Source organism: Neofelis nebulosa, chromosome 7 (assembly GCF_028018385.1).
Source record: "Neofelis nebulosa isolate mNeoNeb1 chromosome 7, mNeoNeb1.pri, whole genome shotgun sequence".
Classification (NCBI taxonomy): domain Eukaryota; kingdom Metazoa; phylum Chordata; class Mammalia; order Carnivora; family Felidae; genus Neofelis; species Neofelis nebulosa.
The window spans coordinates 134,811,132-134,826,416 of record NC_080788.1 but is presented as its reverse complement, the minus strand read 5'-3'; the positions used below and the strand labels follow the sequence as shown (position 1 = coordinate 134,826,416).

At 45.6% G+C, this 15,285-nt stretch overlaps 1 long non-coding RNA gene across 1 annotated transcript; it reads left to right on the top strand.

The window, feature by feature from the left end:
- Positions 1-565: 565 nt before the first annotated feature.
- LOC131517632 (uncharacterized) lies at positions 566-14,688 on the top strand. Its single transcript, XR_009264713.1, has 2 exons — positions 566-1,369; positions 14,513-14,688. It is a non-coding gene; the product is annotated as an uncharacterized LOC131517632 (long non-coding RNA).
- The last annotated feature ends 597 nt before the right edge of the window (positions 14,689-15,285 follow it).

The window sequence follows — 15,285 nt, the reverse complement described above, 5'->3', positions numbered from 1 at the left end:
TTTCAATGTACTATTTCTAACTCATTAATCTTTCTTCACCTCTTTATGTCTACATATTAAATATTACCCTCTTGTGTAGAATTTTCCATTTGGGGGTAATTTTCTGGAAATCTTTAGTGATGAGAGGTCCCTTAAAAATATGAAAGAACAGGGGCTCCTGGGTGGCTCAGCTGAACAAGCGTCTGACTCTTGATTTCAGTGTCTCACTGTTTGTGAGAACAACCCCGTGGGCTCTGTGCCGAGAGCTTGGAGCCTGCTTGAGATTCTCTGACTCCCTGTCCTCCAATGCACGCACTCTCTCTCTCAAAATAAACATTTAAAGAATATATGAAAGGGCCCCGGGGTAGCTCAGTCAGTTAAGCAGTTAAACTTCCTACTTCGGCTCAGGTCATGATGTCACGGTTCATGAGCTCTAGTCCCGCATCAGGCTCACTGCTCTCAGGACAGAGCCTGCTTGAGACCGTCTGTCCGCCCCCCCTCTCTGCCTCTTCCTCACATTCTCTTGCCCTCAAAAAAAAAAAAAATATATATATATATATACATATATATATATATATATATATATATATATATATATGTATGTATGTATGTATATATGAAAGAACAGACTTAGAGGTAATAAAATAAACTAAAATACCTCAGACTTTGTAACAAAATTTTATTATGATTTAAGATATGAGACACACCGTATAATAAATGGTTCACAAACTTGCCCCTAGAAATACATTTTGAGAATATTTCTGGTTCATTTCTTTTTATTTTAAATTTTGAGAGAGAGAGAGCATGAACAGGGAGAGAGGCAGAGGGAGGGAGGGAGGGAGGGAGGGAGAGAGAGAGAGAGAGAAAACATCTTAAGCAGTGTCCATGCTCAGCATGGAGCTTATGTGGGGCTCGATCCCATGACCCTGGATTGTGACCTGAGCCAAAATCAAAAATCAGGCGCTCAACTGACTGAGCCATCCAGGCACCCTGTGGCTCATTTTTAATTATGTGTGGATGAGTACTCATGTAGATATGTTAACGTTACTGTTTTAACTGCCCTAAATATTTATGGATTATATAGTAAATTAAGAAAAATGATATCACTTTCAGTTGTTAGTGCCTTTTGAACTAGGTATTAGTGTACTCACGCAGTTTATTTTTAATTCGCTTGATTCTATTTTTAATTCACCTTATTTTACTCAGAACTCTTTTCCTGCAAATTAAAATAGAACTCCCCTTGCACAATGATATTACTCAGATACCCTGAACATGATGGTTCGCTTCACATCTGATTCTCATTCTTTGGTCATAGATGCAGAACACGGTTTCCAATGAAGACGCATTTGCCTATCAAGACTTCCAAAGAAAAAGTGCCGTACCCATAAAGGTGAATAGTCAGTTTAATTAGTTCATCACCTTGGGTTTGGTGACACTAATGGATATTTCAGATAACTAAGCACAGGAGGATGGTTGGATACTTGCTTATTCTTTCATTCAGCGAGCTTTTATATGGCGCCTACTGTGTGCCAGGCACCATGCAGCTTGCTACCTGCATTCCTTTCTTCCTTCATACCTCCCATGTGCTGAGTATGGTGTAGACTATGTCAAGACAACCTGGAGAGAGGCAAATTTGCTGTCTGTTCCCGTAGGACTTGCAGTCAGGCAGAGAGAAAGACGTCTGTAGAGCTGCATGAGACAAGCTACCTGAGGGAGCAGTGGAAGGGAAAAGAATACAGTCAGAAATGGCTTATAGAGGGGAGTCTTGCTGAGTCATAGAAGATGAGGAAATAATCATCACGAAGGGGAATTCATCACTCAGCAACACAGGACACAGAGGACAGAAACGCTCGACTGGGGCAGGGGGACCATGTGAGTGATGGATGATAGGACCCTGGAGGAAAGGGATAGCAGTGGAGGAAGAGAGAAAGAATAGACAGACTGTGTAAGAAAGAGACACAGACGCAGTCTTGATGTCTGGCTTTGAGACCCGGAAGAAATAAAAGGGGCAAGGAAGACTCCCAAGTCAGGACGCCTTGGAAGTCACCTGGGAGGGTGGATGTTGGCATTGTCCCTGGCCACAGGACAGGCTTGGTAGGGATGAACAAACATGTGGAGGCACCCTTGAGCCCTTGGCTGAGTGTATATAGGGGGGAATCTGGACCAGAAATAGATTTGAGAGGCATCTGTATCTAAGACAGACACTTAAACGACAGCCAGAAAAAAGCCTGATGTTTTAGGCCCTTCGATGCTTATCTTAATAAATCAGTATGTTGACAGAACCACTCTTTTTTCCATTATTTCAAATTACTTATCCCATAAAGGGATATCGCCCAGAGCAGATAATCATGGTGCTACGACTTTGAATCGTATCACCAGGGGAGTCTGAAAACATAGAGTCCTGGATCCCACCCCGGGGACTGACTGAGGAGGTAGGTGAGTCAGAGACATTTAATGTTCACCAGATATCCACCTGCTTAGCCCCTGGAGATAGGTGGGATCATGTGACAGGTTATGGCCAATGGATTGTGAGTAGGTCCCTGGCCAGGGATCACCTTGACTGTCTTCACCTGCCTCATCACCATCGCGGAGCCACAGAGCAGAAATAGCCTGTACCCCTGAGCCCCTGCGTAAAGTGAGATTCCCCGGAGGGTGCTCAGAGCCACAGTGGACTTTGCACGAGTGACAAACCTCTCAAGGTTAAATCACTAAGCTTTTAGGGTGTGTCTGTTACACGGCATAGCCTCGCCAGTCCTGACCAATACAGCCTGCCTTCTCTGGAACCCAGAAACCAGTTTTATAATGACATACTCTTAGCGATTCTGCTGCAGGGGGCCACTGGCCACAGTTTGTGATCAGTGACCAGAATGACCTTTTGGGATAGCCTATGTCTCATGGGTCCCTTAGAATCTTCTTTAATGAGGGGCCCCTGGGTGGCTCAGTGGGTTGAACATTCTACTCTTGATTTCGGATCAGGTCATGGTCTCATGGTTCCTGGGTTTGAGCCCCTCATTGGGCTCCATGCTGACAGTGCAGAGCCTGCTTGGGATTCTTTCCTTCTCTCTCTGCCCCTCCCCCACTCCTTCCCTCTCTCTCTCTCCCTCCCTCTCTCTCTCTCTGAAAATCAATAAATACACTTTAAAAAAAGATTTTTCTGGGGTGCCTGGGTGGCTCAGTTGGTTAAGCATCTGACCTCAGCTCAGGTCATGATCTCAAGGTTCATGAGTTTAAGCCCCGCGTCGGGCTCTGTGCTGACAGCTCAGAGCCTGGAGCCTGCTTCCGGTTCTGTATCTCCCTCTGTCTCTACCCCTCCCCCACTCATGCTCTGTCTCTCTCTCAAAAATAAATACAAAGATTTTTAAAAAATTAAAAAAAAAATTTCCTTCCACAAAGGAGGCTTGGCTGGCAAACGGTGCATCTTTTGTTCAGAAATGTTACTGGTATGTGTCATTGAAGGAAGTGTGATTCATCAGTATCATTAATGTGTTGATCACGGTTTTCTGGGCATTTACTATGTGCCAGGCACATAGTACTAAAGTGCTTCACATACATTATCTCATCACCCTTACCCTTGCAAGGTAGATACGATTGTACACAGGTAGGAAGTGATAGAGCAGGATTTGAACCCAGTTTTGTCCAATTCCAAACTTGTACTTAAAAAAAAAATTTTTTTTTTTTTTAGTAATCTCTACATTCAACGTGGGGCTTGAACTCACGACCCCAAGATCAAGAGTCACATGCTCTTCTCACTGAGCCAGCCAGGCGCCCCTAATTCTAAACTTGTTCTTTGATTCCTATACTCTCATTTACAAATTTTACTCTCCTGATATTTTAGAGCTGGGGTCCTACAGTTGGTGGGGGGACTTCAGTGTCCCCACCAGAACAACTCGCAAAGGTTGCGGTAATGCTAAAGGCTGTGTGATATTAAACAGTAAACATTTTCTTAAGCTTCCTTTACAATTTCAGCTAAGCACTTTTCAGGCTTTGAGGACAGCTCTCTAGCATACTTTCAGCTTGCCTAACAATAAGTGAAGATTTTCAATTTCTAAGGGCTGTGAAGGAAGTTTGCTGCAGGGTTACAGTTCCTTCTCCGGGGATCCCAGAATCTAATGAATTTGAGTATCAGTAGACCAAACTGATAGCACAAGTTACTTGTAATAAAATTTATTCGCAAGTTCCTATGCATTGACTATATGTCCAAACCCTTAAAACATAATCTCTACAGAGAAAAACAAATACCGTATGATCTCACTTATATGTGGAATCCCAAAAAGCAAAGCTGATACAAAGAGAGTAGATAGCACGGGTTGCCAGGGGCTGGGGGGTGGAGGTGGGGGAAAAGAGATGTTGGTCCAGGGGGACAAACTTCCAGTTATAAGATGGATACGTTTTGGGGATCTAATGGACAGCATGATGACTATGGTTTACAATGTTGCGTTGTGTACTTGAAAGTTGCTGAGACTAGTTCTTTTTTGTAAGTTTGTGTACTTAATTTAAGAGAAAGAGAGGGAGGGAAGTGGGGAGGGGCAGAGAGAGAAGGACAGAGAAGATCCCAAGCAGGCTCTGTGCTTTCAGTGCAGAGCCCGATGCGGAGCTCGAACTCACTAACGGCGAGATCGTGACCTGAGCCGAAATCCAGAGTCACATGCTTAACTGACTGAGCCAGCCCGGTGCTCCCGTGTGTCAGTTATTTTTCAAGAAAGCTACAAGGGAGATAGTCTCCACACCGTCAGTCTGTATAGTTCATCGCCTCTTGATTCGCCACAACTCGGTGTTCTTATTTACTTGAAAGCAGAGCTGTTCTGGAGATGCTGGCCTTCAGTTAGGCCCCGTCTGGTCCCAGTCATGCAATTTTGCGTTTGCTGCCTCTCCTGGACAGACTAACTCATGGACACAGAACACGTATGACCCGCTCGAGACCAGCATTCCACTGGCCAGTGGATGACAGTGCAGGATGTGAGAATGTTTAATCCCAACAATGACAACAACAGTAGCAAAAATACCTCAAACGCCTCAGTAAAAGAAACCGTTGTCCCAACAGACCGTGGAGGTGCTGCTTAAGCTCTGTTAGATGTCAAACGATGTGGTAGGGACAAATGTTGACAAGCATTCAAAAGGCCTTTTTCTTACCAAATAGAAAACCTTGTTGCAAAATCACTATCTACAAGGCACACAGAGGGTAATTGTGTTAGAAACCTTGTCTAAAATGCTGTCTGGGGGGCGCCTGGGTGGCGCAGTCGGTTAAGCGTCCGACTTCAGCCAGGTCACGATCTCGCGGTCCGTGAGTTCGAGCCCCGCGTCAGGCTCTGGGCCGATGGCTCGGAGCCTGGAGCCTGTTTCCGATTCTGTGTCTCCCTCTCTCTCTGACCCTCCCCCGTTCATGCTCTGTCTCTCTCTGTCCCAAAAATAAAATAAAAAACGTTGAAAAAAAATTAAAAAAAAAAAAAAGAAAAAAAAAATAAAATGCTGTCTGGGTCTATTTTTTCCCCTTAATTTCCCTTCAGAAGTGGGCAGCATGGAGGGAGAAGTTACCCCGACCCGCCATGACCGGGAAAGGGATTTACCCTGCTGTGGCCAAAAGGGTTGATTGGTTGATACAATTTAATGCCAAGTCTCAGAGCAGTTGAAAATTATGTGCAAGCTCGTGAAACATCTCCAAGCATGATTTGCTCAGGTCCCATTTTCAAACAAAGGAGGCTGGAAGAAAAATGTCCCGCAGTTCCAAAGTGCCCCATGGAAGAACCCACGCCTGGCCTTCCGTGGGGAGCCACAGAGGAAGGAATTTACCCTGGGTGGAAAGTTCACTGAACATGCCGCACTGACTACTTGAAAATTACTTGTTCCAAAAGCCCTTCAGAAACCAGTAATCCTATTAGCTTGGCTTCTGGAACAGTTACCTACCTGCAGCAAAAAGTAATTACAACTGTCAGCCAGCAAATAATTGCTCCGGTGTCTAAATGAATGGAGAATCTTCTCTGGAAGGAATCACTGTTCCTAGATGAGTCAGCTCAGCCATCGTCTCTGCTTTGGTTGCTGACAAATTGGGCCATCTTCCTACACCAGTGAGGAAAGGTGAAAGGGGTGAGGTAGCTTTAATTGGTGGAAACGGGAAGCTCAGAGATGTCTCAAAGCTGATCAGCTGAAGGGCTTTTCTGAGCTGTGCGAAGCCTTTCCTGAGGACGTGGGCACCCCACGCAGGTTGCAGATCTGAGGATTTGGCCACTGGCTGCCCCATAAAAGCTCTGGAGTTCTGATCTTTTCCTCCTGCTCTTTGCCAGTGCTCATTAATATACAACGGAGTCCAGGGGCGCCTGGGTGGCTTAGTCGGTTAAGCCTCCGACTTCGGCTCAGGTCATGACCTCGCGGTCCGTGAGTTCGAGCCCCGCGTCGGGCTCTGTGCTGACAGCTCAGAGCCTGGAGCCTGTTTCGGATTCTGTGTCTCCCTCTCTCTGACCCTCCCCCGTTCATGCTCTGTCTCTCTCTGTCTCAAAAATAAATAAACGTTAAAAAAAAAATTAAAAAAAAAATATATACAACGGAGTCCAGGAGACAGGAATCCCCGTGCTCACCTCAGCTGCGTACTGACGTCAAGAGTTGGCAAAAGTAGACTTGTTTCCCAAGGAATGAGTGGGAAGAGTCTGGCAAGGGCAGGGAGTCAATTTGCAAAAAGAAAAAAAAAAAATCCAGTAAGTTGGAACAACGCCTTTCCGATAAGACTCAAAGTCCCCAGGTGCTCAGGACTCCTAAAGGACCCCGTTTTCGCCTCCTAAAAACGCAGCCTTACTTTGGTCGGCATCCCCCAGGCCACCAACAGCTGGAAGAAGTAGGGCGCGGCAGAGACTCCCCTGGACTGGCCCCGGCCATGCCATGAGCCAGCTGCACAGTCTCGGGCCAGCCCTTGGGTTCTTCAGTCCCCCATTTGGTCACGTGTAAAATGGAAGAAGCAGTCATGGTTGGGGGCTCTCCTGCTTGCAAATCCTCCCCTAGACTCGGGGCACGGTCGGGCCGTGTGGTCCGAACCCTGGCAGAATGCTGCAGGCAGCCAGCCTTGGGGATGAGGGTTTTGAGGAGCTGTCAGGAGCTCGGCTGCAAAGGTTTTTAAAAACGCTCCTGCGTGCGGAGGACCAAAGGAACTCAAGCCCGAGAGGAACTTACAGATAGATCGCTGCCAGTTCCGGAAGGAGTCGATTGTCAGGTAGAGGCCTGGCTCCACGGTGACCGTGTGCCTACAGGCTGGGACCTTGTGCAAGTGACCTGAACTTGCCTGACCTTGCCTGACCTTGATATTGTCCATCATCCTCTGCGAACGAAGAAGATGACACCCTATAGGAACATCGGACTGGGGAGCACCGTTGCTGCGAAGGGTGAAGGAGGAGCCCGCGTGCTGAGACACCGGCCTCCTGCTGGGACTGCCACCTCCCTCCCACCTAAACTGGCAGCTCACAGCCGCCTGCCTAAGTCGCAGACCATCCCGTGGTTACCTAGCTGCGCACTGACCTGGTTTTTGTTCTCTCTTCAGCCCCGAGTTTAATATTAATATTGACTCATAATATCAAACACGTAACTTAACCTGCGGACCCATTTGCACCTTAGAGACCGGTGATATGGGTGTAGAGTTTGTTGCTAAAGAAGACACGAATTCTTTCCTAAATAATTATGACCGGGGTTAGTTGCATACGTAACAGTAATTGAGCAAATACCAGAGATAGCTGTTTACTGATTCCTAATCCCGCGTATTTTCTGTCTCTCCACTTTAGATTCACTTTCTTATCTTGTCTTGGAAAAATGTTCATGAAAGATGTGTATTTAACCTGCCCCTATTCGGGACTGTCATTTGACGTGCATTGCTTAAAACTGCTTATCAACTCCAATATGCTTTTATAAATAATTTGTGACGCAAAGACTAGGGAAATAATTCACCTGGGTTTTTTTGTTTTGTTTTGTTTTTTTTACAAAGCAGTTTGTTAGAAATACTTTGCAGGCAAATTCTGACCTCATAATCCCCCACCCGCTTAGATATGTTTTGTTTTGAACAAGACATCTCACGTTCATTCTGTAAGCATTCGAGTGCTGCTCTTTGCTGAGCACTGATCCCAGCACCTAAGTGCTGTAGAAACTGAGGATAATACCTCGACTGTTTTCTGTTTTTATTTCCCTTGGAGAGCTTGCCCTTTTTCAAGATTTTTAAAAACTTTCCAATTGACATTTCCAGCCCTGTAGACCTCCAGGCCTACACCCCCACTCAGGTAGTCTGCATCTGAAACCGAACTCTACCTGGGGGCTGGTCCTAGTCTGGGAGGCGACTTTTGCTGGGCCTGGAAGCGCGGGGTGTGGGCGAGGGTTGCGGGGAGAGCGGGGGAGGTGTTGCAGCTGGGAGAGCTGCAGAGAATTGGGAATAAAAGCGGTGTGGTGGCGCCACCACCAGGCTTCTGTGTGCACTGCACGCAGAGGGAGAAAACCAAAGCAATTAAACCTCGTGTTGGGCAGATGAGACAGTGGGGCGACATCAGCGTCCAGAAGGGACTGGGAGGAGACTGGAGGTAGGGGGATCAGCCAGGAGGGTGATTTAATATTGCAAGTATAGTGTAATGATAGTTTTGATTAAAATGACAGACAATTGCTGTTCTTTTGGAGGAAGAGGGGGTCATGGACCCTTGAGAATAGAACGAAAGCTATGGATCTACTCCCCAGAGAAATGTGCACACGTGGACAGGGGATTATGTGTCATTTTGGGGGGTTCATGAGTCCCAGTGGGTGATGAAACAGATTTGAGACCCCCAAAGGAAATGAGAATAGCACAGTGTAGCTGCTGGAAGTCAGCAGGGAGACTTGGAAAAGGAAAGAGTTTGGAAATAAGGGAGCAGGACATGTGTCCAGAGCTGTGCAAGGCCCAGCAGTGTGGCTGGAGGGGGAGACGTGAGTCATTTCATTTGATTGCAAGAGTTTTCCTTTTGAGGGGCTCCTTGCTGGCTGAATTGGCGGAGCATGTGACTCTTGATCTTGGGGTTGTAAGTTCAAGCCCCACGTTGGGTGTGGAGATTACTTTAAAAAAAAAGAGTTTTCCTTTTGAAAATCAGTGAGTTTCTCAAGTTAACAAAAAAGCAGAAATCAATCAAGTATTGCCCAATGTGAGTAATGGGGGCCATAAATATGCTGGTAACATTCCTAGAGGAGTTTGGGATTGCTGTTATAAAAACTGTACATGAAGAAATAGACACCAGGTAAATTCCCAAGTAAATTGTTTTATTAATAGTGATTGTAGGGGTGGCTGGGAGTCTCAGTCAGTTAAGTCTCCGACTCTTGATTTCGGTTCAGGTCCTGAGGTCCTGAGATGGAGCCCTGGGTCAGGCTCTGCGCTGATAGCCTGGAGCTTGCTTGGGATTCTCTCTCTGCTGCTCCCCTGCTCGCATTCTCTCTCTCTCTCTCTCTCTCTCTCTCTCAAAATAAATAAACATTAAATAACAGTCATTATAAAGCTTAAAAATGAAACATAAGTTGTAAGAATCAAGATCAGGATAGAAGCTATTTAAAATTATAGTTATTAAGGGGCACCTGGGTGACCTTAAGCTGGGTTAAGCATCCGACTTCGGCTCAGGTCATGATCTCATGGTTTGGGGGTTTGAGCCCCGAGTCGGGCCCTGTGCTGACAGCTCCTGTGCCTGGAGCCTGCTTCGGATTCTGTATCTCCCTCTCTCTCTGCCCCTGCCCCACTTACACTCCGTCTCTCTCTCCCCCCAAGATAAATAAACATTAAGATTTTTTAAAAAATTATAGTTATTAAAGTACGCTTCAGATGAGCAGATACATCAAGGTGTCTAAAGTTTTCAAAGTCATTTTAATGGTGTCTTTATGCTGCAGTGGGAGTAATGTACATCAAAATAGCACATCCCGCCTGTTCCCAGTTCTCTGCCTACATCACCTCGAGCTGGCAGCTGAAGCAGCATCTTCTGACCCTGTGACCTGCACTGGAATGGGAGCTCCTTGGGGTCTGACCTCCTGGGAGCGGATGTGTAGAAGTAGACAGCTCTCCCCGAAGAGATTAGGGGAGACAATATGGTTAGTTTCCAAAATATCGAGGGCCGTGATCCATTCCATTTAGGAAATCATGACTGACATTTGGATTTGGGAAATTCACCAGTTCTCCTGACGGGGTCCAAAGTAACACACCTATTCCAGAGGCTAAGGTGGGGCCTAGCCCTGAATCTTCCCTCAGTCCCCTTCCTGTGCTGGTGCCACCTTCCCACAGGGTCTGGTGGTCATTGGACAGTCTACGGAGAGCCTCGCGTGGGTCCAGGCTGGGACCGGCCATCCTGTCTGTACCCGTGAACCACCATGGAGGTGAGCACTGTTGGTGACTTTCTCCGAACCCACACCCTTTATTCACTATCACCTATGCTATGCCTATATTTTTCAAGTAACCTGATAGCTGCTACTGTAAATGAATTATCCGGGTGTTTCTGGAGACAGTGATTTATTTATCAAGGTAATTGTGGCGATTTTGGAGGCCCAAGATAACCTTTACTGCCCAGAGGCTACCTAGTTTTCAGGATCCACTTGGATATTACGGGGTAACAAGTTGGAAAGAACTCCACTCCTCAGAACTTGCACCAACTAGAATCTATTGCTTATTTGTTTTTGTAGTATTCATCTCTTATCAGAAAACATCGAATGACAGGAGAGGTGACTTCAGGATCCCAGTGTCTAGTTTTTTTTTTTTAATTTTTTAAACATTTATTTATCATTGAGAGACAGAGAGAGACAAAGCATGAGCATAGGAGGGGCAGAGAGAGGGGAGACACAGAATCTGAAGCAGGCTCCAGGCTCTGAGCTGTCAGCACAGAGCCCGACATGGGCCTCGAACTCACAGACCACAAGATCACGACCTGAGCCGAAGTCGGATGCGTAACCGACGGGACCACTGAGGTGCCCCCAGTGTCTAGTTCTATTAACTGATGAACCAAATTATTGGGTGAACCATGGCCCTGTGTAGCTTTCACTGATGTTGGTAATGAGGATGCTGAGATTCACACCATCCCTCATCATGGAGGAAGGATCCGACAATAAATTCACGAGGTCTTTAGAAGCGCTATTTACAGTAAGAGTTGGAGCAAAAGAAGATTTTTTCCCCCTTGGCCCCCAAAAACAAATTCTACAGAACTGCCTTGGTCTGTTCAGCTGGAGGAACCAGGGCTGGCTTGGTGGGGACCTGTCCTGGGTGAGGGGCTCCTAGAGGGGCTCATCCAGGCGTCAGCAAAGGGATGTGTTTAAATCAAGGAAGAAGCATGGTGACAGGGTTAAGAGCCAGAGAGGCCATCCTGAACATCAGGTCAGAGGGTCAGGAGAGGCTGTGGGCAGGGAACAGTTTGGAGGACAAGAAGCGAGGGGTCAGGCCAGACAGACGCTTGTACGACAGACGAGTGAACTGGGACCAGCCCCGTGACTGAAGAGGCAATGGGACTGGTGTTGTTTTCACTGGGGATGACCATAGGGGTGAGGGCAGACTGGCCAACTAAGATATGCCAGAACAGACTAACCAGGAAAGTTCTAGAAAACTGAGGTTCCGTTATATTTCTGATACAGAAATAAAATTCTTAAAATTAGAGTTTGAAGTCTCCTCACGCTGTATTTTGTGTAACTTTGCAAAAGACTAATGAGCACGTATTAGTTACATGGCTACTACCCCCCTCGTCCCAAGCACGGGCTTCCTTCTGGTGTTTTGTGTGGTCTGATCTCAAGCGACCTGAGTAGCTACTCAGCTCCTGGGGGTACTCAGCTTCTCGGTGTCCTGTCAACAGGCTTCCCCCCGCCCCCCATGCAGGTATAACAAGCGTTTCTTTCTTGCCTTCATCCTATGAATAGTATGAGTTACTGTACCTTTGAATAGTAAATCCCTTGTGTCAGATGAAAAGCTTCCCTCTCTGTGGGCACATCTGAAATACATGTAGATTTAGGGTCATGGGGCAGAGCGGGTCGAGCTAACTGGAAGAAGCCTGGGCCTCGGTGGTTGTGTGTTTACCACCCCACCCCACCCCCCCCGCCCCCTTGCTGGTGCTGAGTCTGGACTCCCTCTGAGCCCGTCAGCTGCCTCTGTCGCCTTGCCAACAGCTTCCCCTCACTCCCCACTGTTCCTCTAGCTCTTCTGTGATTGTGGGAGCGGTTCGGCGAGGCTCCCTCTAACCTTTCCTTGCCTCAGCCTCACCTCCCTGGGAGTTTTCCAGCAGGGACCATGTTTTACATGCAGCGCCCCTCCTGGAAAGGACACAGGGTATCTAAGAGTTGAAGAAAACCCCGAGGGAGTGTGCCAGGAATCATGTCAGAGCTTACCAAAAGAGACACTGAAAGAAATCCGACACATGCACACATTTCAATCTTAGTGCAAAACATAATGATGAAGTTTTGGGGGTGGTGGTGGGGTGGTCCAGAGCCGATGACCGAGAAAGAATTCTTGAAGACGTCTTCGGTGCAAAAGGTGACTTTATTAAAGCATGGGGACAGGACCCATGGCCAGGAAGAGCTGCACTGGGGTCCTGATGGGGAGCTCATTATATACCCTCGGGTTGGGAGGGGGTCAGGGATAGAGTAAGTCTCTAAGGAATTTTGGAAGCAAGGTTTCCAGGACCTTGAGGGGCTGGCTGTTGCTAGGGAAATGCCGCTTACTACTGTTTAATAAAACCTCAGTCATGAGACCCTTCAGATGTATGGGGGGTGGGGCATAAGCTTGGAGTAGGATTGCCAACATATATCTTGGGGCAGGTGAGATGAGGGAAGTCGACTTACAGGATCCTCGAGGTTGGGATAATGTTAAGCCAAGGTTGTCTTTTGCCCCCAGCAAAGCATCATCCTGGAGGCAGCTGAGCTCCTAGAGGGAGGTCACTGCCAGTTTCAAGGACTTGTCAATGGGTTGTAGGCAGTAAGGGAATTTCAGTTTTCATTTGCCTTAGTGTCCCACATCACCATGGCAAGCACTTAAACACTTTCTCTGTTCTTGGGTAGCCAGGCGTGTCCCAGGCACATCACACATATCCCACATGGAGGGGCGGGGTGCCAGCCGGTATTTTGCCCTCAGCTTGCCCCACCCTCCCTCATCACGTAACAATCACTTCTGGCCTTTCTAAGAGTTTGTAGGGTGATATGACAGTACTTTCAAATCACGCCTGCCTCTTGCTAATACGCTGCATCCTAGAGATTCTTGTTTTGAGTTCTGTGGACAAAGATGGTTCACCAGGACTTTTACTCAAGGGCAGGAGAGCAGATTTTCCCGAGCATTCTGATTCTGAAAGATTCACTTCTGGAAGGTTATTCACAAGCCTATTCATGGCACCCAGTGTCTCTGGCTGGCATATCAGAGATGCTAATTTAGTCTTCTGTCTTTATTACATGATCCTATTTAAAAGAAAAACTCCCCAGTACTGTTCATCTGATTGCTTAGGGGCTCATGCCATGTTATATAAAGTTTTACAGTAGTTGAAAAACTAATGAACAGCACCCCAGGCAGTAAATAAATCACAAAGTTCATTAATTCAAAGCACCGAACATCAATTTGTAGAACACCACAGCACAGTGTAAAATAACATTACCTACAGTGTAAGAATGGGAAAGTGGGAATTAATTTTATTTTAATTTTTCATGCACTTTTGACTGCTCAAAAAAGATATTAGACATTAACATAATTTAATATATACACTGGCATTTATCAAACCACGGATTCATGAACAAATTAAGCACCGTGTGTTTTTTAAGTATTAAAGATTCAATAGTGGTAATTAACTTGAATGTCAAAAAGGAAGCTATTCCCAGCACATTCAGCAGAATCGGCCATGGGTCATGCAACCCATATGCTGAAGGCTGTGGAAAGTTGCAATCAGCTGCTTGATCATCGGAAGGGAGGTTGGAAGACATAACGCTTTCATTTGTTCTGATCAATCAGTTAGCCAGACCTGTGGGAAGCTGAAAAATCCGGCGATGAATTTGCACCCCTGATGCCACCGTTCGGTCCCACAGGAAAAGATCTGTTTCTCAGGTGTAGGCAAATGGGGAGCGTCAATCAGGAACTACCCGGGGCAGGGTCACTCAGTCTGAACAACCTTCACCGCCATGTGACCTTGCGCTGCTGAGGTCTTTGAATTTGACAAACCCTAATTCAAACTAAGTAGCAAGTTGGGATGATTTTTCACTAAAGGGAATGTTGTCACTCCGGGGACCGAATTCATTGATAAACCAATCGAGAACTAAAGCAGCATACTGTATACTGTGGTGTTGGGTTTTTTTCCTACTTGTAGAAGTGGATTTGTCTGAGAAATTCCATTGGGTTGGTGTTGACATTGCCCATAGGATTCCACGTTGCTAGAAAAAGAATTTATTGTCTTTGAAATTTGTCAGTGTATTTGTGTACTCTCAGGGACTTTTGGCTTATATTATCTAGTTTAACTGGCTAAAATGATCAAATTAACAAAGGATTGCCAAATATCCACTAAGCATCGCCATAGATTCTATTGTTAATTAATATTTACTTAGGTTCATAAGTTTCCTGTAGATGGATAGCTTCTGCTCAAGATTGTAACCTGCCTCACGTCAGTGGCCTCTTTCCTGCTGTACCCGGTAGAACCACTTTGGCTTATAGGTTGTAATTATTTATGCAACAAATCAGTAATCAGAAATGGAAATTTATTTAAATGATCCTCAAAGAAATAAATTTGGGATTGAACTGTCCTTTGGGAAATAGCTTTTTTCACACTTACCCGGGGGAGCCCTGAATAAGATATAGAATTGTCGAATCACTATGTTGTGCTCCTGAAACTAACATAACATCCTATGTCAACTATATGTCAATAATAAAAATTTTTTAAAAATAAAATAAAAAAATAAAATGGCTTTTTTCTTTTTTATGTGAAGGTAAAAATATTCATTATATATTATTCATAGAAATATAAAGTTGAATGTGTATATTCACATTCAATTTCCACTACCCAGATGTTACCTTGTTTAGGGTGCATAAACTTTGCTTTTCAAATATGTATATATGAGATTATATATATATATATATATATGCCTATGATTTTAAAATCTTTTAAGAAACATGTCATGTATCATGGCAGCTTTCCATGTTAATAAATATAAACTGACTGTATCAATTTTAAGGCTGGGTAATGTTTTACTGTATGGACCCTTAGGTTGTTTCCAATTTTTCATTATTTGTTATGGACCAAATTGTGTTTCCTCAAAATTTTATGTTGAAGCACTATTTCCTCAATGCGACTGTGTTTGGAGATGGGGCCTTTAAAGAGGTGATGAAGGTTAAATGGGACC